Genomic DNA, 23,019 nt, shown 5'->3' with positions numbered 1-23,019 from the left:
GAGCTGGCGATTTCTAAGTCTGTGGTTCCGAGAGGGGGTAATCAGGCTCACTAATAAAGGTCAAGCCAATTGGCTGCCAGAATGCCCTGCTTCAGCACAGACCAGAAAGGCATTGTGATAAGCGTATCCCCGGTATAGTCAGGGGTTAATGGGAGTCGTCCCCGTGCCCCCAGTATACGCCCATAACCATGGACCCGGTACTTGTGGTTCGGACTGTCTCCAACCAGCCAAAATGTTGTGAGAGTGAAATTATGTCTAAGTCCAGCTTTGGTACATTAGAAGCAACTCTGAAACTTAACCTAAGCGTTTTAAGAAGCTACTTTTTGGCTAACTTCTTATAAGAAGGTCTAGGAGCTCTGAAAATGAACGTGCGCGTCTTTCACTCTTCCCGAGGGACTTAGAAGAATTTTGTGATATTTTTTATTAAAATGGTGTATAAGGGTATATATATAAATATTTTATGCACTGTATATGAGCTGGCGATTTCTAAGTCTGTGGTTCCGAGAGGGGGTAATCAGGCTCACTAATAAAGGTCAAGCCAATTGGCTGCCAGAATGCCCTGCTTCAGCACAGACCAGAAAGGCATTGTGATAAGCGTATCCCCGGTATAGTCAGGGGTTAATGGGAGTCGTCCCCGTGCCCCCAGTATACGCCCATAACCATGGACCCGGTACTTGTGGTTCGGACTGTCTCCAACCAGCCAAAATGTTGTGAGAGTGAAATTATGTCTAAGTCCAGCTTTGGTACATTAGAAGCAACTCTGAAACTTAACCTAAGCGTTTTTCGAAGCTACTTTTTGGCTAACTTCTTATAAGAAGGTCTAGGAGCTCTGAAAATGAACGTGCGCGTCTTTTACTCTTCCCGAGGGACTTAGAAGAATTTTGTGATATTTTTTATTAAAATGGTGTATAAGGGTATATATATAAATATATTTTATGCACTGTATATGAGCTGGCGATTTCTAAGTCTGTGGTTCCGAGAGGGGGTAACCAGGCTCACTAATAAAGGTCAAGCCAATTGGCTGCCAGAATGCCCTGCTTCAGCACAGACCAGAAAGGCAATGTGATAAGCGTATCCCCGGTATAGTCAGGGGTTAATGGGAGTCGTCCCCGTGCCCCCAGTATACGCCCATAACCATGGACCCGGTACTTGTGGTTCGGACTGTCTCCAACCAGACATAATGTTGTGAGAGTGAAATTATGTCTAAGTCCAGCTTTGGTACATTAGTAGCAACTCTGAAACTTAACCTAAGCGTTTTTCGAAGCTACTTTTTGGCTAACTTCTTATAGGAAGGTCTAGGAGCTCTGAAAATGAACGTGCGCGTCTTTTACTCTTCCCGAGAGACTTAGAAGAATTTTGTGATATTTTTATTAAAATGGTGTATAAGGGTATATATATAAATATATTTTATGCACTGTATATGAGCTGGCGATTTCTAAGTTTGTGGTTCCGAGAGGGGGTAACCAGGCTCACTAATAAAGGTCAAGCCAATTGGCTGCCAGAATGCCCTGCTTCAGCACAGACCAGAAAGGCATTGTGATAAGCGTATCCCCGGTATAGTCAGGGGTTAATGAGAGTCGTCCCCGTGCCCCCAGTATACGCCCATAACCATGGACCCGGTACTTGTGGTTCGGACTGTCTCCAACCAGCCAAAATGTTGTGAGAGTGAAATTATGTCTAAGTCCAGCTTTGGTACATTAGAAGCAACTCTGAAACTTAAAATAAGCGTTTTAAGAAGCTACTTTTTGGCTAACTTCTTATAAGAAGGTCTAGGAGCTCTGAAAATGAACGTGCGCGTCTTTCAATCTTCCCGAGGGACTTTGAAGAATTTTGTGATATTTTTTATTAAAATGGTGTATAAGGGTATATATATAAATATATTTTATGCACTGTATATGAGCTGGCGATTTCTAAGTCTGTGGTTCCGAGAGGGGGTAATCAGGCTCACTAATAAAGGTCAAGCCAATTGGCTGCCAGAATGCCCTGCTTCAGCACAGACCAGAAAGGCATTGTGATAAGCGTATCCCCGGTATAGTCAGGGGTTAATGGGAGTCGTCCCCGTGCCCCCAGTATACGCCCATAACCATGGACCCGGTACTTGTGGTTCGGACTGTCTCCAACCAGCCAAAATGTTGTGAGAGTGAAATTATGTCTAAGTCCAGCTTTGGTACATTAGAAGCAACTCTGAAACTTAACCTAAGCGTTTTAAGAAGCTACTTTTTGGCTAACTTCTTATAAGAAGGTCTAGGAGCTCTGAAAATGAACGTGCGCGTCTTTCAATCTTCCCGAGGGACTTAGAAGAATTTTGTGATATTTTTTATTAAAATGGTGTATAAGGGTATATATATAAATATATTTTATGCACTGTATATGAGCTGGCGATTTCTAAGTCTGTGGTTCCGAGAGGGGGTAATCAGGCTCACTAATAAAGGTCAAGCCAATTGGCTGCCAGAATGCCCTGCTTCAGCACAGACCAGAAAGGCATTGTGATAAGCGTATCCCCGGTATAGTCAGGGGTTAATGGGAGTCGTCCCCGTGCCCCCAGTATACGCCCATAACCATGGACCCGGTACTTGTGGTTCGGACTGTCTCCAACCAGCCAAAATGTTGTGAGAGTGAAATTATGTCTAAGTCCAGCTTTGGTACATTAGAAGCAACTCTGAAACTTAACCTAAGCGTTTTTCGAAGCTACTTTTTGGCTAACTTCTTATAAGAAGGTCTAGGAGCTCTGAAAATGAACGTGCGCGTCTTTTACTCTTCCCGAGGGACTTAGAAGAATTTTGTGATATTTTTTATTAAAATGGTGTATAAGGGTATATATATAAATATATTTTATGCACTGTATATGAGCTGGCGATTTCTAAGTCTGTGGTTCCGAGAGGGGGTAACCAGGCTCACTAATAAAGGTCAAGCCAATTGGCTGCCAGAATGCCCTGCTTCAGCACAGACCAGAAAGGCAATGTGATAAGCGTATCCCCGGTATAGTCAGGGGTTAATGGGAGTCGTCCCCGTGCCCCCAGTATACGCCCATAACCATGGACCCGGTACTTGTGGTTCGGACTGTCTCCAACCAGACATAATGTTGTGAGAGTGAAATTATGTCTAAGTCCAGCTTTGGTACATTAGTAGCAACTCTGAAACTTAACCTAAGCGTTTTTCGAAGCTACTTTTTGGCTAACTTCTTATAGGAAGGTCTAGGAGCTCTGAAAATGAACGTGCGCGTCTTTTACTCTTCCCGAGAGACTTAGAAGAATTTTGTGATATTTTTATTAAAATGGTGTATAAGGGTATATATATAAATATATTTTATGCACTGTATATGAGCTGGCGATTTCTAAGTTTGTGGTTCCGAGAGGGGGTAACCAGGCTCACTAATAAAGGTCAAGCCAATTGGCTGCCAGAATGCCCTGCTTCAGCACAGACCAGAAAGGCATTGTGATAAGCGTATCCCCGGTATAGTCAGGGGTTAATGAGAGTCGTCCCCGTGCCCCCAGTATACGCCCATAACCATGGACCCGGTACTTGTGGTTCGGACTGTCTCCAACCAGCCAAAATGTTGTGAGAGTGAAATTATGTCTAAGTCCAGCTTTGGTACATTAGAAGCAACTCTGAAACTTAAAATAAGCGTTTTAAGAAGCTACTTTTTGGCTAACTTCTTATAAGAAGGTCTAGGAGCTCTGAAAATGAACGTGCGCGTCTTTCAATCTTCCCGAGGGACTTAGAAGAATTTTGTGATATTTTTTATTAAAATGGTGTATAAGGGTATATATATAAATATTTTATGCACTGTATATGAGCTGGCGATTTCTAAGTCTGTGGTTCCGAGAGGGGGTAATCAGGCTCACTAATAAAGGTCAAGCCAATTGGCTGCCAGAATGCCCTGCTTCAGCACAGACCAGAAAGGCATTGTGATAAGCGTATCCCCGGTATAGTCAGGGGTTAATGGGAGTCGTCCCCGTGCCCCCAGTATACGCCCATAACCATGGACCCGGTACTTGTGGTTCGGACTGTCTCCAACCAGCCAAAATGTTGTGAGAGTGAAATTATGTCTAAGTCCAGCTTTGGTACATTAGAAGCAACTCTGAAACTTAACCTAAGCGTTTTAAGAAGCTACTTTTTGGCTAACTTCTTATAAGAAGGTCTAGGAGCTCTGAAAATGAACGTGCGCGTCTTTCACTCTTCCCGAGGGACTTAGAAGAATTTTGTGATATTTTTTATTAAAATGGTGTATAAGGGTATATATATAAATATATTTTATGCACTGTATATGAGCTGGCGATTTCTAAGTCTGTGGTTCCGAGAGGGGGTAATCAGGCTCACTAATAAAGGTCAAGCCAATTGGCTGCCAGAATGCCCTGCTTCAGCACAGACCAGAAAGGCATTGTGATAAGCGTATCCCCGGTATAGTCAGGGGTTAATGGGAGTCGTCCCCGTGCCCCCAGTATACGCCCATAACCATGGACCCGGTACTTGTGGTTCGGACTGTCTCCAACCAGCCAAAATGTTGTGAGAGTGAAATTATGTCTAAGTCCAGCTTTGGTACATTAGAAGCAACTCTGAAACTTAACCTAAGCGTTTTTCGAAGCTACTTTTTGGCTAACTTCTTATAAGAAGGTCTAGGAGCTCTGAAAATGAACGTGCGCGTCTTTCACTCTTCCCGAGGGACTTAGAAGAATTTTGTGATATTTTTTATTAAAATGGTGTATAAGGGTATATATATAAATATATTTTATGCTCTGTATATGAGCTGGCGATTTCTAAGTCTGTGGTTCCGAGAGGGGGTAATCAGGCTCACTAATAAAGGTCAAGCCAATTGGCTGCCAGAATGCCCTGCTTCAGCACAGACCAGAAAGGCATTGTGATAAGCGTATCCCCGGTATAGTCAGGGGTTAATGGGAGTCGTCCCCGTGCCCCCAGTATACGCCCATAACCATGGACCCGGTACTTGTGGTTCGGACTGTCTCCAACCAGCCAAAATGTTGTGAGAGTGAAATTATGTCTAAGTCCAGCTTTGGTACATTAGAAGCAACTCTGAAACTTAACCTAAGCGTTTTTCGAAGCTACTTTTTGGCTAACTTCTTATAAGAAGGTCTAGGAGCTCTGAAAATGAACGTGCGCGTCTTTCACTCTTCCCGAGGGACTTAGAAGAATTTTGTGATATTTTTTATTAAAATGGTGTATAAGGGTATATATATAAATATATTTTATGCACTGTACAGTATATGAGCTGGCGATTTCTAAGTCTGTGGTTCCGAGAGGGGGTAATCAGGCTCACTAATAAAGGTCAAGCCAATTGGCTGCCAGAATGCCCTGCTTCAGCACAGACCAGAAAGGCATTGTGATAAGCGTATCCCCGGTATAGTCAGGGGTTAATGGGAGTCGTCCCCGTGCCCCCAGTATACGCCCATAACCATGGACCCGGTACTTGTGGTTCGGACTGTCTCCAACCAGCCAAAATGTTGTGAGAGTGAAATTATGTCTAAGTCCAGCTTTGGTACATTAGAAGCAACTCTGAAACTTAACCTAAGCGTTTTAAGAAGCTACTTTTTGGCTAACTTCTTATAAGAAGGTCTAGGAGCTCTGAAAATGAACGTGCGCGTCTTTCACTCTTCCCGAGGGACTTAGAAGAATTTTGTGATATTTTTTATTAAAATGGTGTATAAGGGTATATATATAAATATATTTTATGCACTGTATATGAGCTGGCGATTTCTAAGTCTGTGGTTCCGAGAGGGGGTAATCAGGCTCACTAATAAAGGTCAAGCCAATTGGCTGCCAGAATGCCCTGCTTCAGCACAGACCAGAAAGGCATTGTGATAAGCGTATCCCCGGTATAGTCAGGGGTTAATGGGAGTCGTCCCCGTGCCCCCAGTATACGCCCATAACCATGGACCCGGTACTTGTGGTTCGGACTGTCTCCAACCAGCCAAAATGTTGTGAGAGTGAAATTATGTCTAAGTCCAGCTTTGGTACATTAGAAGCAACTCTGAAACTTAACCTAAGCGTTTTAAGAAGCTACTTTTTGGCTAACTTCTTATAAGAAGGTCTAGGAGCTCTGAAAATGAACGTGCGCGTCTTTCACTCTTCCCGAGGGACTTAGAAGAATTTTGTGATATTTTTTATTAAAATGGTGTATAAGGGTATATATATAAATATTTTATGCACTGTATATGAGCTGGCGATTTCTAAGTCTGTGGTTCCGAGAGGGGGTAATCAGGCTCACTAATAAAGGTCAAGCCAATTGGCTGCCAGAATGCCCTGCTTCAGCACAGACCAGAAAGGCATTGTGATAAGCGTATCCCCGGTATAGTCAGGGGTTAATGGGAGTCGTCCCCGTGCCCCCAGTATACGCCCATAACCATGGACCCGGTACTTGTGGTTCGGACTGTCTCCAACCAGCCAAAATGTTGTGAGAGTGAAATTATGTCTAAGTCCAGCTTTGGTACATTAGAAGCAACTCTGAAACTTAACCTAAGCGTTTTAAGAAGCTACTTTTTGGCTAACTTCTTATAAGAAGGTCTAGGAGCTCTGAAAATGAACGTGCGCGTCTTTCAATCTTCCCGAGGGACTTAGAAGAATTTTGTGATATTTTTTATTAAAATGGTGTATAAGGGTATATATATAAATATATTTTATGCACTGTATATGAGCTGGCGATTTCTAAGTCTGTGGTTCCGAGAGGGGGTAACCAGGCTCACTAATAAAGGTCAAGCCAATTGGCTGCCAGAATGCCCTGCTTCAGCACAGACCAGAAAGGCAATGTGATAAGCGTATCCCCGGTATAGTCAGGGGTTAATGGGAGTCGTCCCCGTGCCCCCAGTATACGCCCATAACCATGGACCCGGTACTTGTGGTTCGGACTGTCTCCAACCAGCCAAAATGTTGTGAGAGTGAAATTATGTCTAAGTCCAGCTTTGGTACATTAGAAGCAACTCTGAAACTTAACCTAAGCGTTTTTCGAAGCTACTTTTTGGCTAACTTCTTATAAGAAAGTCTAGGAGCTCTGAAAATGAACGTGCGCGTCTTTCACTCTTCCTGAGGGACTTAGAAGAATTTTGTGATATTTTTTATTAAAATGGTGTATAAGGGTATATAAATAAATATATTTTATGCACTGTATATGAGCTGGCGATTTCTAAGTCTGTGGTTCCGAGAGGGGGTAATCAGGCTCACTAATAAAGGTCAAGCCAATTGGCTGCCAGAATGCCCTGCTTCAGCACAGACCAGAAAGGCATTGTGATAAGCGTATCCCCGGTATAGTCAGGGGTTAATGGGAGTCGTCCCCGTGCCCCCAGTATACGCCCATAACCATGGACCCGGTACTTGTGGTTCGGACTGTCTCCAACCAGCCAAAATGTTGTGAGAGTGAAATTATGTCTAAGTCCAGCTTTGGTACATTAGAAGCAACTCTGAAACTTAACCTAAGCGTTTTAAGAAGCTACTTTTTGGCTAACTTCTTATAAGAAGGTCTAGGAGCTCTGAAAATGAACGTGCGCGTCTTTCAATCTTCCCGAGGGACTTAGAAGAATTTTGTGATATTTTTTATTAAAATGGTGTATAAGGGTATATATATAAATATATTTTATGCACTGTATATGAGCTGGCGATTTCTAAGTCTGTGGTTCCGAGAGGGGGTAACCAGGCTCACTAATAAAGGTCAAGCCAATTGGCTGCCAGAATGCCCTGCTTCAGCACAGACCAGAAAGGCAATGTGATAAGCGTATCCCCGGTATAGTCAGGGGTTAATGGGAGTCGTCCCCGTGCCCCCAGTATACGCCCATAACCATGGACCCGGTACTTGTGGTTCGGACTGTCTCCAACCAGCCAAAATGTTGTGAGAGTGAAATTATGTCTAAGTCCAGCTTTGGTACATTAGAAGCAACTCTGAAACTTAACCTAAGCGTTTTTCGAAGCTACTTTTTGGCTAACTTCTTATAAGAAAGTCTAGGAGCTCTGAAAATGAACGTGCGCGTCTTTCACTCTTCCCGAGGGACTTAGAAGAATTTTGTGATATTTTTTATTAAAATGGTGTATAAGGGTATATATATAAATATATTTTATGCACTGTATATGAGCTGGCGATTTCTAAGTCTGTGGTTCCGAGAGGGGGTAATCAGGCTCACTAATAAAGGTCAAGCCAATTGGCTGCCAGAATGCCCTGCTTCAGCACAGACCAGAAAGGCATTGTGATAAGCGTATCCCCGGTATAGTCAGGGGTTAATGGGAGTCGTCCCCGTGCCCCCAGTATACGCCCATAACCATGGACCCGGTACTTGTGGTTCGGACTGTCTCCAACCAGCCAAAATGTTGTGAGAGTGAAATTATGTCTAAGTCCAGCTTTGGTACATTAGAAGCAACTCTGAAACTTAACCTAAGCGTTTTAAGAAGCTACTTTTTGGCTAACTTCTTATAAGAAGGTCTAGGAGCTCTGAAAATGAACGTGCGCGTCTTTCACTCTTCCCGAGGGACTTAGAAGAATTTTGTGATATTTTTTATTAAAATGGTGTATAAGGGTATATATATAAATATATTTTATGCACTGTATATGAGCTGGCGATTTCTAAGTCTGTGGTTCCGAGAGGGGGTAATCAGGCTCACTAATAAAGGTCAAGCCAATTGGCTGCCAGAATGCCCTGCTTCAGCACAGACCAGAAAGGCATTGTGATAAGCGTATCCCCGGTATAGTCAGGGGTTAATGGGAGTCGTCCCCGTGCCCCCAGTATACGCCCATAACCATGGACCCGGTACTTGTGGTTCGGACTGTCTCCAACCAGCCAAAATGTTGTGAGAGTGAAATTATGTCTAAGTCCAGCTTTGGTACATTAGAAGCAACTCTGAAACTTAACCTAAGCGTTTTTCGAAGCTACTTTTTGGCTAACTTCTTATAAGAAAGTCTAGGAGCTCTGAAAATGAACGTGCGCGTCTTTCACTCTTCCCGAGGGACTTAGAAGAATTTTGTGATATTTTTTATTAAAATGGTGTATAAGGGTATATAAATAAATATATTTTATGCACTGTATATGAGCTGGCGATTTCTAAGTCTGTGGTTCCGAGAGGGGGTAATCAGGCTCACTAATAAAGGTCAAGCCAATTGGCTGCCAGAATGCCCTGCTTCAGCACAGACCAGAAAGGCATTGTGATAAGCGTATCCCCGGTATAGTCAGGGGTTAATGGGAGTCGTCCCCGTGCCCCCAGTATACGCCCATAACCATGGACCCGGTACTTGTGGTTCGGACTGTCTCCAACCAGCCAAAATGTTGTGAGAGTGAAATTATGTCTAAGTCCAGCTTTGGTACATTAGAAGCAACTCTGAAACTTAACCTAAGCGTTTTAAGAAGCTACTTTTTGGCTAACTTCTTATAAGAAGGTCTAGGAGCTCTGAAAATGAACGTGCGCGTCTTTCAATCTTCCCGAGGGACTTAGAAGAATTTTGTGATATTTTTTATTAAAATGGTGTATAAGGGTATATATATAAATATATTTTATGCACTGTATATGAGCTGGCGATTTCTAAGTCTGTGGTTCCGAGAGGGGGTAACCAGGCTCACTAATAAAGGTCAAGCCAATTGGCTGCCAGAATGCCCTGCTTCAGCACAGACCAGAAAGGCAATGTGATAAGCGTATCCCCGGTATAGTCAGGGGTTAATGGGAGTCGTCCCCGTGCCCCCAGTATACGCCCATAACCATGGACCCGGTACTTGTGGTTCGGACTGTCTCCAACCAGCCAAAATGTTGTGAGAGTGAAATTATGTCTAAGTCCAGCTTTGGTACATTAGAAGCAACTCTGAAACTTAACCTAAGCGTTTTTCGAAGCTACTTTTTGGCTAACTTCTTATAAGAAAGTCTAGGAGCTCTGAAAATGAACGTGCGCGTCTTTCACTCTTCCCGAGGGACTTAGAAGAATTTTGTGATATTTTTTATTAAAATGGTGTATAAGGGTATATATATAAATATATTTTATGCACTGTATATGAGCTGGCGATTTCTAAGTCTGTGGTTCCGAGAGGGGGTAATCAGGCTCACTAATAAAGGTCAAGCCAATTGGCTGCCAGAATGCCCTGCTTCAGCACAGACCAGAAAGGCATTGTGATAAGCGTATCCCCGGTATAGTCAGGGGTTAATGGGAGTCGTCCCCGTGCCCCCAGTATACGCCCATAACCATGGACCCGGTACTTGTTGTTCGGACTGTCTCCAACCAGCCAAAATGTTGTGAGAGTGAAATTATGTTTAAGTCCAGCTTTGGTACATTAGAAGCAACTCTGAAACTTAACCTAAGCGTTTTAAGAAGCTACTTTTTGGCTAACTTCTTATAAGAAGGTCTAGGAGCTCTGAAAATGAACGTGCGCGTCTTTCACTCTTCCCGAGGGACTTAGAAGAATTTTGTGATATTTTTTATTAAAATGGTGTATAAGGGTATATATATAAATATTTTATGCACTGTATATGAGCTGGCGATTTCTAAGTCTGTGGTTCCGAGAGGGGGTAATCAGGCTCACTAATAAAGGTCAAGCCAATTGGCTGCCAGAATGCCCTGCTTCAGCACAGACCAGAAAGGCATTGTGATAAGCGTATCCCCGGTATAGTCAGGGGTTAATGGGAGTCGTCCCCGTGCCCCCAGTATACGCCCATAACCATGGACCCGGTACTTGTGGTTCGGACTGTCTCCAACCAGCCAAAATGTTGTGAGAGTGAAATTATGTCTAAGTCCAGCTTTGGTACATTAGAAGCAACTCTGAAACTTAACCTAAGCGTTTTTCGAAGCTACTTTTTGGCTAACTTCTTATAAGAAGGTCTAGGAGCTCTGAAAATGAACGTGCGCGTCTTTCACTCTTCCCGAGGGACTTAGAAGAATTTTGTGATATTTTTTATTAAAATGGTGTATAAGGGTATATATATAAATATTTTATGCACTGTATATGAGCTGGCGATTTCTAAGTCTGTGGTTCCGAGAGGGGGTAATCAGGCTCACTAATAAAGGTCAAGCCAATTGGCTGCCAGAATGCCCTGCTTCAGCACAGACCAGAAAGGCATTGTGATAAGCGTATCCCCGGTATAGTCAGGGGTTAATGGGAGTCGTCCCCGTGCCCCCAGTATACGCCCATAACCATGGACCCGGTACTTGTGGTTCGGACTGTCTCCAACCAGCCAAAATGTTGTGAGAGTGAAATTATGTTTAAGTCCAGCTTTGGTACATTAGAAGCAACTCTGAAACTTAACCTAAGCGTTTTAAGAAGCTACTTTTTGGCTAACTTCTTATAAGAAGGTCTAGGAGCTCTGAAAATGAACGTGCGCGTCTTTCAATCTTCCCGAGGGACTTAGAAGAATTTTGTGATATTTTTTATTAAAATGGTGTATAAGGGTATATATATAAATATATTTTATGCACTGTATATGAGCTGGCGATTTCTAAGTCTGTGGTTCCGAGAGGGGGTAATCAGGCTCACTAATAAAGGTCAAGCCAATTGGCTGCCAGAATGCCCTGCTTCAGCACAGACCAGAAAGGCATTGTGATAAGCGTATCCCCGGTATAGTCAGGGGTTAATGGGAGTCGTCCCCGTGCCCCCAGTATACGCCCATAACCATGGACCCGGTACTTGTGGTTCGGACTGTCTCCAACCAGCCAAAATGTTGTGAGAGTGAAATTATGTCTAAGTCCAGCTTTGGTACATTAGAAGCAACTCTGAAACTTAACCTAAGCGTTTTTCGAAGCTACTTTTTGGCTAACTTCTTATAAGAAGGTCTAGGAGCTCTGAAAATGAACGTGCGCGTCTTTTACTCTTCCCGAGGGACTTAGAAGAATTTTGTGATATTTTTTATTAAAATGGTGTATAAGGGTATATATATAAATATATTTTATGCACTGTATATGAGCTGGCGATTTCTAAGTCTGTGGTTCCGAGAGGGGGTAACCAGGCTCACTAATAAAGGTCAAGCCAATTGGCTGCCAGAATGCCCTGCTTCAGCACAGACCAGAAAGGCAATGTGATAAGCGTATCCCCGGTATAGTCAGGGGTTAATGGGAGTCGTCCCCGTGCCCCCAGTATACGCCCATAACCATGGACCCGGTACTTGTGGTTCGGACTGTCTCCAACCAGACATAATGTTGTGAGAGTGAAATTATGTCTAAGTCCAGCTTTGGTACATTAGAAGCAACTCTGAAACTTAACCTAAGCGTTTTTCGAAGCTACTTTTTGGCTAACTTCTTATAGGAAGGTCTAGGAGCTCTGAAAATGAACGTGCGCGTCTTTTACTCTTCCCGAGAGACTTAGAAGAATTTTGTGATATTTTTATTAAAATGGTGTATAAGGGTATATATATAAATATATTTTATGCACTGTATATGAGCTGGCGATTTCTAAGTTTGTGGTTCCGAGAGGGGGTAACCAGGCTCACTAATAAAGGTCAAGCCAATTGGCTGCCAGAATGCCCTGCTTCAGCACAGACCAGAAAGGCATTGTGATAAGCGTATCCCCGGTATAGTCAGGGGTTAATGAGAGTCGTCCCCGTGCCCCCAGTATACGCCCATAACCATGGACCCGGTACTTGTGGTTCGGACTGTCTCCAACCAGCCAAAATGTTGTGAGAGTGAAATTATGTCTAAGTCCAGCTTTGGTACATTAGAAGCAACTCTGAAACTTAACCTAAGCGTTTTAAGAAGCTACTTTTTGGCTAACTTCTTATAAGAAGGTCTAGGAGCTCTGAAAATGAACGTGCGCGTCTTTCAATCTTCCCGAGGGACTTAGAAGAATTTTGTGATATTTTTTATTAAAATGGTGTATAAGGGTATATATATAAATATATTTTATGCACTGTATATGAGCTGGCGATTTCTAAGTCTGTGGTTCCGAGAGGGGGTAATCAGGCTCACTAATAAAGGTCAAGCCAATTGGCTGCCAGAATGCCCTGCTTCAGCACAGACCAGAAAGGCATTGTGATAAGCGTATCCCCGGTATAGTCAGGGGTTAATGGGAGTCGTCCCCGTGCCCCCAGTATACGCCCATAACCATGGACCCGGTACTTGTGGTTCGGACTGTCTCCAACCAGCCAAAATGTTGTGAGAGTGAAATTATGTCTAAGTCCAGCTTTGGTACATTAGAAGCAACTCTGAAACTTAACCTAAGCGTTTTTCGAAGCTACTTTTTGGCTAACTTCTTATAAGAAGGTCTAGGAGCTCTGAAAATGAACGTGCGCGTCTTTCACTCTTCCCGAGGGACTTAGAAGAATTTTGTGATATTTTTTATTAAAATGGTGTATAAGGGTATATATATAAATATATTTTATGCACTGTATATGAGCTGGCGATTTCTAAGTCTGTGGTTCCGAGAGGGGGTAATCAGGCTCACTAATAAAGGTCAAGCCAATTGGCTGCCAGAATGCCCTGCTTCAGCACAGACCAGAAAGGCATTGTGATAAGCGTATCCCCGGTATAGTCAGGGGTTAATGGGAGTCGTCCCCGTGCCCCCAGTATACGCCCATAACCATGGACCCGGTACTTGTGGTTCGGACTGTCTCCAACCAGCCAAAATGTTGTGAGAGTGAAATTATGTCTAAGTCCAGCTTTGGTACATTAGAAGCAACTCTGAAACTTAACCTAAGCGTTTTAAGAAGCTACTTTTTGGCTAACTTCTTATAAGAAGGTCTAGGAGCTCTGAAAATGAACGTGCGCGTCTTTCACTCTTCCCGAGGGACTTAGAAGAATTTTGTGATATTTTTTATTAAAATGGTGTATAAGGGTATATATATAAATATATTTTATGCACTGTACAGTATATGAGCTGGCGATTTCTAAGTCTGTGGTTCCGAGAGGGGGTAATCAGGCTCACTAATAAAGGTCAAGCCAATTGGCTGCCAGAATGCCCTGCTTCAGCACAGACCAGAAAGGCATTGTGATAAGCGTATCCCCGGTATAGTCAGGGGTTAATGGGAGTCGTCCCCGTGCCCCCAGTATACGCCCATAACCATGGACCCGGTACTTGTGGTTCGGACTGTCTCCAACCAGCCAAAATGTTGTGAGAGTGAAATTATGTCTAAGTCCAGCTTTGGTACATTAGAAGCAACTCTGAAACTTAACCTAAGCGTTTTTCGAAGCTACTTTTTGGCTAACTTCTTATAAGAAGGTCTAGGAGCTCTGAAAATGAACGTGCGCGTCTTTCACTCTTCCCGAGGGACTTAGAAGAATTTTGTGATATTTTTTATTAAAATGGTGTATAAGGGTATATATATAAATATTTTATGCACTGTATATGAGCTGGCGATTTCTAAGTCTGTGGTTCCGAGAGGGGGTAATCAGGCTCACTAATAAAGGTCAAGCCAATTGGCTGCCAGAATGCCCTGCTTCAGCACAGACCAGAAAGGCATTGTGATAAGCGTATCCCCGGTATAGTCAGGGGTTAATGGGAGTCGTCCCCGTGCGGCCAGTATACGCCCATAACCATGGACCCGGTACTTGTGGTTCGGACTGTCTCCAACCAGCCAAAATGTTGTGAGAGTGAAATTATGTTTAAGTCCAGCTTTGGTACATTAGAAGCAACTCTGAAACTTAACCTAAGCGTTTTAAGAAGCTACTTTTTGGCTAACTTCTTATAAGAAGGTCTAGGAGCTCTGAAAATGAACGTGCGCGTCTTTCAATCTTCCCGAGGGACTTAGAAGAATTTTGTGATATTTTTTATTAAAATGGTGTATAAGGGTATATATATAAATATATTTTATGCACTGTATATGAGCTGGCGATTTCTAAGTCTGTGGTTCCGAGAGGGGGTAATCAGGCTCACTAATAAAGGTCAAGCCAATTGGCTGCCAGAATGCCCTGCTTCAGCACAGACCAGAAAGGCATTGTGATAAGCGTATCCCCGGTATAGTCAGGGGTTAATGGGAGTCGTCCCCGTGCCCCCAGTATACGCCCATAACCATGGACCCGGTACTTGTGGTTCGGACTGTCTCCAACCAGCCAAAATGTTGTGAGAGTGAAATTATGTCTAAGTCCAGCTTTGGTACATTAGAAGCAACTCTGAAACTTAACCTAAGCGTTTTTCGAAGCTACTTTTTGGCTAACTTCTTATAAGAAGGTCTAGGAGCTCTGAAAATGAACGTGCGCGTCTTTTACTCTTCCCGAGGGACTTAGAAGAATTTTGTGATATTTTTTATTAAAATGGTGTATAAGGGTATATATATAAATATATTTTATGCACTGTATATGAGCTGGCGATTTCTAAGTCTGTGGTTCCGAGAGGGGGTAACCAGGCTCACTAATAAAGGTCAAGCCAATTGGCTGCCAGAATGCCCTGCTTCAGCACAGACCAGAAAGGCAATGTGATAAGCGTATCCCCGGTATAGTCAGGGGTTAATGGGAGTCGTCCCCGTGCCCCCAGTATACGCCCATAACCATGGACCCGGTACTTGTGGTTCGGACTGTCTCCAACCAGACATAATGTTGTGAGAGTGAAATTATGTCTAAGTCCAGCTTTGGTACATTAGAAGCAACTCTGAAACTTAACCTAAGCGTTTTTCGAAGCTACTTTTTGGCTAACTTCTTATAGGAAGGTCTAGGAGCTCTGAAAATGAACGTGCGCGTCTTTTACTCTTCCCGAGAGACTTAGAAGAATTTTGTGATATTTTTATTAAAATGGTGTATAAGGGTATATATATAAATATATTTTATGCACTGTATATGAGCTGGCGATTTCTAAGTTTGTGGTTCCGAGAGGGGGTAACCAGGCTCACTAATAAAGGTCAAGCCAATTGGCTGCCAGAATGCCCTGCTTCAGCACAGACCAGAAAGGCATTGTGATAAGCGTATCCCCGGTATAGTCAGGGGTTAATGAGAGTCGTCCCCGTGCCCCCAGTATACGCCCATAACCATGGACCCGGTACTTGTGGTTCGGACTGTCTCCAACCAGCCAAAATGTTGTGAGAGTGAAATTATGTCTAAGTCCAGCTTTGGTACATTAGAAGCAACTCTGAAACTTAACCTAAGCGTTTTAAGAAGCTACTTTTTGGCTAACTTCTTATAAGAAGGTCTAGGAGCTCTGAAAATGAACGTGCGCGTCTTTCAATCTTCCCGAGGGACTTAGAAGAATTTTGTGATATTTTTTATTAAAATGGTGTATAAGGGTATATATATAAATATATTTTATGCACTGTATATGAGCTGGCGATTTCTAAGTCTGTGGTTCCGAGAGGGGGTAATCAGGCTCACTAATAAAGGTCAAGCCAATTGGCTGCCAGAATGCCCTGCTTCAGCACAGACCAGAAAGGCATTGTGATAAGCGTATCCCCGGTATAGTCAGGGGTTAATGGGAGTCGTCCCCGTGCCCCCAGTATACGCCCATAACCATGGACCCGGTACTTGTGGTTCGGACTGTCTCCAACCAGCCAAAATGTTGTGAGAGTGAAATTATGTCTAAGTCCAGCTTTGGTACATTAGAAGCAACTCTGAAACTTAACCTAAGCGTTTTTCGAAGCTACTTTTTGGCTAACTTCTTATAAGAAGGTCTAGGAGCTCTGAAAATGAACGTGCGCGTCTTTCACTCTTCCCGAGGGACTTAGAAGAATTTTGTGATATTTTTTATTAAAATGGTGTATAAGGGTATATATATAAATATATTTTATGCACTGTATATGAGCTGGCGATTTCTAAGTCTGTGGTTCCGAGAGGGGGTAATCAGGCTCACTAATAAAGGTCAAGCCAATTGGCTGCCAGAATGCCCTGCTTCAGCACAGACCAGAAAGGCATTGTGATAAGCGTATCCCCGGTATAGTCAGGGGTTAATGGGAGTCGTCCCCGTGCCCCCAGTATACGCCCATAACCATGGACCCGGTACTTGTGGTTCGGACTGTCTCCAACCAGCCAAAATGTTGTGAGAGTGAAATTATGTCTAAGTCCAGCTTTGGTACATTAGAAGCAACTCTGAAACTTAACCTAAGCGTTTTAAGAAGCTACTTTTTGGCTAACTTCTTATAAGAAGGTCTAGGAGCTCTGAAAATGAACGTGCGCGTCTTTCACTCTTCCCGAGGGACTTAGAAGAATTTTGTGATATTTTTTATTAAAATGGTGTATAAGGGTATATATATAAATATATTTTATGCACTGTACAGTATATGAGCTGGCGATTTCTAAGTCTGTGGTTCCGAGAGGGGGTAATCAGGCTCACTAATAAAGGTCAAGCCAATTGGCTGCCAGAATGCCCTGCTTCAGCACAGACCAGAAAGGCATTGTGATAAGCGTATCCCCGGTATAGTCAGGGGTTAATGGGAGTCGTCCCCGTGCCCCCAGTATACGCCCATAACCATGGACCCGGTACTTGTGGTTCGGACTGTCTCCAACCAGCCAAAATGTTGTGAGAGTGAAATTATGTCTAAGTCCAGCTTTGGTACATTAGAAGCAACTCTGAAACTTAACCTAAGCGTTTTTCGAAGCTACTTTTTGGCTAACTTCTTATAAGAAGGTCTAGGAGCTCTGAAAATGAACGTGCGCGTCTTTCACTCTTCTCGAGGGACTTAGAAGAATTTTGTGATATTTTTTATTAAAATGGTGTATAAGGGTATATATATAAATATATTTTATGCACTGTACAGTATATGAGCTGGCGATTTCTAAGTCTGTGGTTCCGAGAGGGGGTAATCAGGCTCACTAATAAAGGTCAAGCCAATTGGCTGCCAGAATGCCCTGCTTCAGCACAGACCAGAAAGGCATTGTGATAAGCGTATCCCCGGTATAGTCAGGGGTTAATGGGAGTCGTCCCCGTGCCCCCAGTATACGCCCATAACCATGGACCCGGTACTTGTGGTTCGGACTGTCTCCAACCAGCCAAAATGTTGTGAGAGTGAAATTATGTCTAAGTCCAGCTTTGGTACATTAGAAGCAACTCTGAAACTTAACCTAAGCGTTTTTCGAAGCTACTTTTTGGCTAACTTCTTATAAGAAGGTCTAGGAGCTCTGAAAATGAACGTGCGCGTCTTTCACTCTTCCCGAGGGACTTAGAAGAATTTTGTGATATTTTTTATTAAAATGGTGTATAAGGGTATATATATAAATATTTTATGCACTGTATATGAGCTGGCGATTTCTAAGTCTGTGGTTCCGAGAGGGGGTAACCAGGCTCACTAATAAAGGTCAAGCCAATTGGCTGCCAGAATGCCCTGCTTCAGCACAGACCAGAAAGGCAATGTGATAAGCGTATCCCCGGTATAGTCAGGGGTTAATGGGAGTCGTCCCCGTGCCCCCAGTATACGCCCATAACCATGGACCCGGTACTTGTGGTTCGGACTGTCTCCAACCAGACATAATGTTGTGAGAGTGAAATTATGTCTAAGTCCAGCTTTGGTACATTAGAAGCAACTCTGAAACTTAACCTAAGCGTTTTTCGAAGCTACTTTTTGGCTAACTTCTTATAGGAAGGTCTAGGAGCTCTGAAAATGAACGTGCGCGTCTTTTACTCTTCCCGAGAGACTTAGAAGAATTTTGTGATATTTTTATTAAAATGGTGTATAAGGGTATATATATAAATATATTTTATGCACTGTATATGAGCTGGCGATTTCTAAGTTTGTGGTTCCGAGAGGGGGTAACCAGGCTCACTAATAAAGGTCAAGCCAATTGGCTGCCAGAATGCCCTGCTTCAGCACAGACCAGAAAGGCATTGTGATAAGCGTATCCCCGGTATAGTCAGGGGTTAATGAGAGTCGTCCCCGTGCCCCCAGTATACGCCCATAACCATGGACCCGGTACTTGTGGTTCGGACTGTCTCCAACCAGCCAAAATGTTGTGAGAGTGAAATTATGTCTAAGTCCAGCTTTGGTACATTAGAAGCAACTCTGAAACTTAACCTAAGCGTTTTAAGAAGCTACTTTTTGGCTAACTTCTTATAAGAAGGTCTAGGAGCTCTGAAAATGAACGTGCGCGTCTTTCAATCTTCCCGAGGGACTTAGAAGAATTTTGTGATATTTTTTATTAAAATGGTGTATAAGGGTATATATATAAATATATTTTATGCACTGTATATGAGCTGGCGATTTCTAAGTCTGTGGTTCCGAGAGGGGGTAATCAGGCTCACTAATAAAGGTCAAGCCAATTGGCTGCCAGAATGCCCTGCTTCAGCACAGACCAGAAAGGCATTGTGATAAGCGTATCCCCGGTATAGTCAGGGGTTAATGGGAGTCGTCCCCGTGCCCCCAGTATACGCCCATAACCATGGACCCGGTACTTGTGGTTCGGACTGTCTCCAACCAGCCAAAATGTTGTGAGAGTGAAATTATGTCTAAGTCCAGCTTTGGTACATTAGAAGCAACTCTGAAACTTAACCTAAGCGTTTTTCGAAGCTACTTTTTGGCTAACTTCTTATAAGAAGGTCTAGGAGCTCTGAAAATGAACGTGCGCGTCTTTCACTCTTCCCGAGGGACTTAGAAGAATTTTGTGATATTTTTTATTAAAATGGTGTATAAGGGTATATATATAAATATATTTTATGCACTGTATATGAGCTGGCGATTTCTAAGTCTGTGGTTCCGAGAGGGGGTAATCAGGCTCACTAATAAAGGTCAAGCCAATTGGCTGCCAGAATGCCCTGCTTCAGCACAGACCAGAAAGGCATTGTGATAAGCGTATCCCCGGTATAGTCAGGGGTTAATGGGAGTCGTCCCCGTGCCCCCAGTATACGCCCATAACCATGGACCCGGTACTTGTGGTTCGGACTGTCTCCAACCAGCCAAAATGTTGTGAGAGTGAAATTATGTCTAAGTCCAGCTTTGGTACATTAGAAGCAACTCTGAAACTTAACCTAAGCGTTTTAAGAAGCTACTTTTTGGCTAACTTCTTATAAGAAGGTCTAGGAGCTCTGAAAATGAACGTGCGCGTCTTTCACTCTTCCCGAGGGACTTAGAAGAATTTTGTGATATTTTTTATTAAAATGGTGTATAAGGGTATATATATAAATATATTTTATGCACTGTACAGTATATGAGCTGGCGATTTCTAAGTCTGTGGTTCCGAGAGGGGGTAATCAGGCTCACTAATAAAGGTCAAGCCAATTGGCTGCCAGAATGCCCTGCTTCAGCACAGACCAGAAAGGCATTGTGATAAGCGTATCCCCGGTATAGTCAGGGGTTAATGGGAGTCGTCCCCGTGCCCCCAGTATACGCCCATAACCATGGACCCGGTACTTGTGGTTCGGACTGTCTCCAACCAGCCAAAATGTTGTGAGAGTGAAATTATGTCTAAGTCCAGCTTTGGTACATTAGAAGCAACTCTGAAACTTAACCTAAGCGTTTTTCGAAGCTACTTTTTGGCTAACTTCTTATAAGAAGGTCTAGGAGCTCTGAAAATGAACGTGCGCGTCTTTCACTCTTCTCGAGGGACTTAGAAGAATTTTGTGATATTTTTTATTAAAATGGTGTATAAGGGTATATATATAAATATATTTTATGCACTGTACAGTATATGAGCTGGCGATTTCTAAGTCTGTGGTTCCGAGAGGGGGTAATCAGGCTCACTAATAAAGGTCAAGCCAATTGGCTGCCAGAATGCCCTGCTTCAGCACAGACCAGAAAGGCATTGTGATAAGCGTATCCCCGGTATAGTCAGGGGTTAATGGGAGTCGTCCCCGTGCCCCCAGTATACGCCCATAACCATGGACCCGGTACTTGTGGTTCGGACTGTCTCCAACCAGCCAAAATGTTGTGAGAGTGAAATTATGTCTAAGTCCAGCTTTGGTACATTAGAAGCAACTCTGAAACTTAACCTAAGCGTTTTTCGAAGCTACTTTTTGGCTAACTTCTTATAAGAAGGTCTAGGAGCTCTGAAAATGAACGTGCGCGTCTTTCACTCTTCCCGAGGGACTTAGAAGAATTTTGTGATATTTTTTATTAAAATGGTGTATAAGGGTATATATATAAATATTTTATGCACTGTATATGAGCTGGCGATTTCTAAGTCTGTGGTTCCGAGAGGGGGTAATCAGGCTCACTAATAAAGGTCAAGCCAATTGGCTGCCAGAATGCCCTGCTTCAGCACAGACCAGAAAGGCATTGTGATAAGCGTATCCCCGGTATAGTCAGGGGTTAATGGGAGTCGTCCCCGTGCCCCCAGTATACGCCCATAACCATGGACCCGGTACTTGTGGTTCGGACTGTCTCCAACCAGCCAAAATGTTGTGAGAGTGAAATTATGTCTAAGTCCAGCTTTGGTACATTAGAAGCAACTCTGAAACTTAACCTAAGCGTTTTAAGAAGCTACTTTTTGGCTAACTTCTTATAAGAAGGTCTAGGAGCTCTGAAAATGAACGTGCGCGTCTTTCAATCTTCCCGAGGGACTTAGAAGAATTTTGTGATATTTTTTATTAAAATGGTGTATAAGGGTATATATATAAATATATTTTATGCACTGTATATGAGCTGGCGATTTCTAAGTCTGTGGTTCCGAGAGGGGGTAATCAGGCTCACTAATAAAGGTCAAGCCAATTGGCTGCCAGAATGCCCTGCTTCAGCACAGACCAGAAAGGCATTGTGATAAGCGTATCCCCGGTATAGTCAGGGGTTAATGGGAGTCGTCCCCGTGCCCCCAGTATACGCCCATAACCATGGACCCGGTACTTGTGGTTCGGACTGTCTCCAACCAGCCAAAATGTTGTGAGAGTGAAATTATGTCTAAGTCCAGCTTTGGTACATTAGAAGCAACTCTGAAACTTAACCTAAGCGTTTTAAGAAGCTACTTTTTGGCTAACTTCTTATAAGAAGGTCTAGGAGCTCTGAAAATGAACGTGCGCGTCTTTCACTCTTCCCGAGGGACTTAGAAGAATTTTGTGATATTTTTTATTAAAATGGTGTATAAGGGTATATATATAAATATTTTATGCACTGTATATGAGCTGGCGATTTCTAAGTCTGTGGTTCCGAGAGGGGGTAATCAGGCTCACTAATAAAGGTCAAGCCAATTGGCTGCCAGAATGCCCTGCTTCAGCACAGACCAGAAAGGCAATGTGATAAGCGTATCCCCGGTATAGTCAGGGGTTAATGGGAGTCGTCCCCGTGCCCCCAGTATACGCCCATAACCATGGACCCGGTACTTGTGGTTCGGACTGTCTCCAACCAGCCAAAATGTTGTGAGAGTGAAATTATGTCTAAGTCCAGCTTTGGTACATTAGAAGCAACTCTGAAACTTAACCTAAGCGTTTTTCGAAGCTACTTTTTGGCTAACTTCTTATAAGAAAGTCTAGGAGCTCTGAAAATGAACGTGCGCGTCTTTCACTCTTCCCGAGGGACTTAGAAGAATTTTTTGATATTTTTTATTAAAATGGTGTATAAGGGTATATATATAAATATATTTTATGCACTGTATATGAGCTGGCGATTTCTAAGTCTGTGGTTCCGAGAGGGGGTAATCAGGCTCACTAATAAAGGTCAAGCCAATTGGCTGCCAGAATGCCCTGCTTCAGCACAGACCAGAAAGGCATTGTGATAAGCGTATCCCCGGTATAGTCAGGGGTTAATGGGAGTCGTCCCCGTGCCCCCAGTATACGCCCATAACCATGGACCCGGTACTTGTGGTTCGGACTGTCTCCAACCAGCCAAAATGTTGTGAGAGTGAAATTATGTCTAAGTCCAGCTTTGGTACATTAGAAGCAACTCTGAAACTTAACCTAAGCGTTTTTCGAAGCTACTTTTTGGCTAACTTCTTATAAGAAGGTCTAGGAGCTCTGAAAATGAACGTGCGCGTCTTTCACTCTTCCCGAGGGACTTAGAAGAATTTTGTGATATTTTTCATTAAAATGGTGTATAAGGGTATATATATAAATATATTTTATGCACTGTATATGAGCTGGCGATTTCTAAGTCTGTGGTTCCGAGAGGGGGTAATCAGGCTCACTAATAAAGGTCAAGTCAATTGGCTGCCAGAATGCCCTGCTTCAGCACAGACCAGAAAGGCATTGTGATAAGCGTATCCCCGGTATAGTCAGGGGTTAATGGGAGTCGTCCCCGTGCCCCCAGTATACGCCCATAACCATGGACCCGGTACTTGTGGTTCGG

Source organism: Ascaphus truei, chromosome 6 (genome assembly GCF_040206685.1).
Source record: "Ascaphus truei isolate aAscTru1 chromosome 6, aAscTru1.hap1, whole genome shotgun sequence".
Lineage (NCBI taxonomy): Eukaryota > Metazoa > Chordata > Amphibia > Anura > Ascaphidae > Ascaphus > Ascaphus truei.
This window is presented reverse-complemented; position numbering follows the sequence as displayed.